Consider the following 2837-nt stretch of genomic DNA (forward strand, 5'->3'; position numbering starts at 1 on the left):
AACGCAAGGAGACAGCAAAAGCGAGCACCGTGACATGAATCTTAAAGGATTGGTTTGATGTCGCCGTCACGAAAATATACACCTTGAGTCAAGGTAGTGCATGACGTGCTGCCCAGGAAGAAGAAAATAAGACTGGAGTGAAAATATACACAAAATGCGTTGCTATTCATTGATCTATGTTGTTCAGCTGGGCCAAAATGTGCACAAAAATGAAGACAAACAATGGACCCCAAAGCGTTAAAGTCAAGACAGGGCATAAAATGCTGCTAGCTCAATTCTGGAAGAAGAAAAATAAAAAATGAAATCCCAAATTTTGCACAAATATACAACCACTGCATATACTACATTATTCTTACTGTTATGTTTTAAAAAATGTTTTTCTCCCAACAGGTTTTTTTTTTTTTTTTTTACTCAAAACATGCAAAATCAAAGTTTGTCACTGTCATAGAAGTGAAGTTTTGATCAATACATGATATACTGCTTCCTGAAAAGTAATACAAATATAAATTGATTGGACCCCAAATTTGCACAAATCTGCATACAAATAGGAGTTACATTATTATTATAGGGCAATAAGCATTGTCCTATTTTTAAAATAGAAGGACTGAATTGTTCGAATGAAGTTAAGGTCGAAAAAATGTGATATGGAAGGTAAGTACTTTAAGTACCCAAGTGGCAACTACATAATTTAAATAGAAGTCAGACAATGGCGTTTATTATTATTTCCAAATCGAGGAAGAAAAAAAAAAAAATCGAAGGGTTTTCCAAATACCTGTATATTCGCTCTCTGAAGAGATTTTTTTTTTTTTAATTAATATGCACTAAATGAGCCCATGGACTTCCCACAGGTGTTGTTAAAAAAATAATAATTTAGAGCAGGGCGTGCGAGTTTGTCTTCATTAAAGCCTCAGGATTATAAATGCCAACGCCGCAGCTCGGGATACTCCACGGGAAGCTCATTATAGAGTTTTAACATATAAAACTTCGGTGGGGTTATGGCCGCACAGGACGTTAGTTTAAAGTCAATATCATATTTAGCTGGTGATCACCTAATGGAGATTTTACAATAAATGAGTTTGGCTCGCGTGGAGCTTAAAATTCCTGCCTTGGTTGGATTATTTCACAATCACGTCATTATGTTGTTGGGTACAATTCATTGGCGATCTGTCTATATACATTTGTGTGTGTGTGTGTGTATATATATATATATATATATATATATATGTACACATTTTATAATTCAAAACAAGTGACGAGAAGAAATATGTTGCAACTCAATCTAAAAGAATATTCGATTTTTGTGAGGAAAAACAGATCAATCTTGTAAATATATAACCATATATTTAGCAGTATAGTTACATTTTCATCATATTTAAAATAAAAAAAACAAATCATGAAATTCTCTTGTTTCCAAAACTTTTTAAAAAGTGCAAATAAAAAACAGCTTTAGTCTGGAAAGATTTTTTTCTTAAAAAAAAAAGTCAATTTGGTATACAGTAGGTGTAATCTTATGAGAATAAATCAATTTTAAATTATATTTTTATTGATTTTTAAGTCAGAAATTAATTTTAAATGTTCAATCTTATGACAGTCTTTTTTTTCCTAATTAAAACCAACTTTACTCTAGGTTTTAAATGACTTTTTTTCCTCAAAAACACATTTCCATTAGATTGTGAATAAAAATATTACTTCAATCTGTAATTTAGGAAAAAAATTAATTAGTTTGACTTTTTCTTTAGAGTGTTGTCCATATTATACTGAGATAGAAAAAGAATTTATGGGAATAAAGTAATGTTTTTTGTAATCTTACATGAATACAATTATATATATCCATCCATCTATTTTCATTGCCGCTTATCCCCACGAGGGTTGCGGGGAGTGCTGGAGCCTATCCCAGATACACCCTGAACTCGTTGCTAGCCAATCGTGGGGCACATGGAGACACACAACAGTCACAATCACATCACATGGCTTGATAAATTATATATATATATATATATATATATATATATATATATATATTATTCTGAAAATAAACTTTTTTTTTTCCTGTAAAATGTTTTTACTCGCAAAAAAAAAAAAAAGATTTCCATCCTCCATTTTCTTTGCCGCTTATGCTCACAAGGTTCACGGGAGTGCTGCAGCCTATCCCAGCTGATTGCCAGCCAATCACGGGGCACATGGAGACACACAACAGTCACACTCACATCATATGGCTTATTTGTTTTGAATTTTTTCGATTATAATCTTATAATTGGGCCACTGAGCATCCGAGCAAAAGACAAAAATGGCGTTGGCCCAGTCTACAGGCAGTTCTCCGCATTTGAATTTGACGGTGAATTGGGGGGCATGTTTTGTGGCAAAAACCTGGTGGAATTCCCAATTGTACGTCAGCTGCATGTTTTCCCACTTAGTGAAGACGACGAAGGACGACTGCCAAGCCGGTCCCGGGGATGAGAACGGAACTCTCGTTCAAACGGGCAGGTAAGCCGAGTTCATATTGCGGGCAGGCGGAAACAAACGCTGGCGGGATTTGGAAAAAAAAGAAAAGTCAAGTGAGCGAGGCTCCAGACGCGCGCTTGTGCCAACTGCTTAGCGTTGTCGAGGGATGCAAGCTCACGGTGCCAAGTCAAGTTGAAAACTGGAAGTGAGCAGATGCTACGCTAATGACGAGAGTGCCTTGCAGCACACATCTACCTGCAAGGAAAACGCACATTTGCCGACAATTATGCGGACAACTCTGCGCGTGTACATCGTAGCTCCTGAAAAAGTATTACTAAAGTAAAAATACATGGAAAAAAAATCCAAACTATCAGAATGGAATCACATTTTAGTAA

This window comes from Syngnathoides biaculeatus, chromosome 9 (genome assembly GCF_019802595.1).
Source record: "Syngnathoides biaculeatus isolate LvHL_M chromosome 9, ASM1980259v1, whole genome shotgun sequence".
Lineage (NCBI taxonomy): Eukaryota > Metazoa > Chordata > Actinopteri > Syngnathiformes > Syngnathidae > Syngnathoides > Syngnathoides biaculeatus.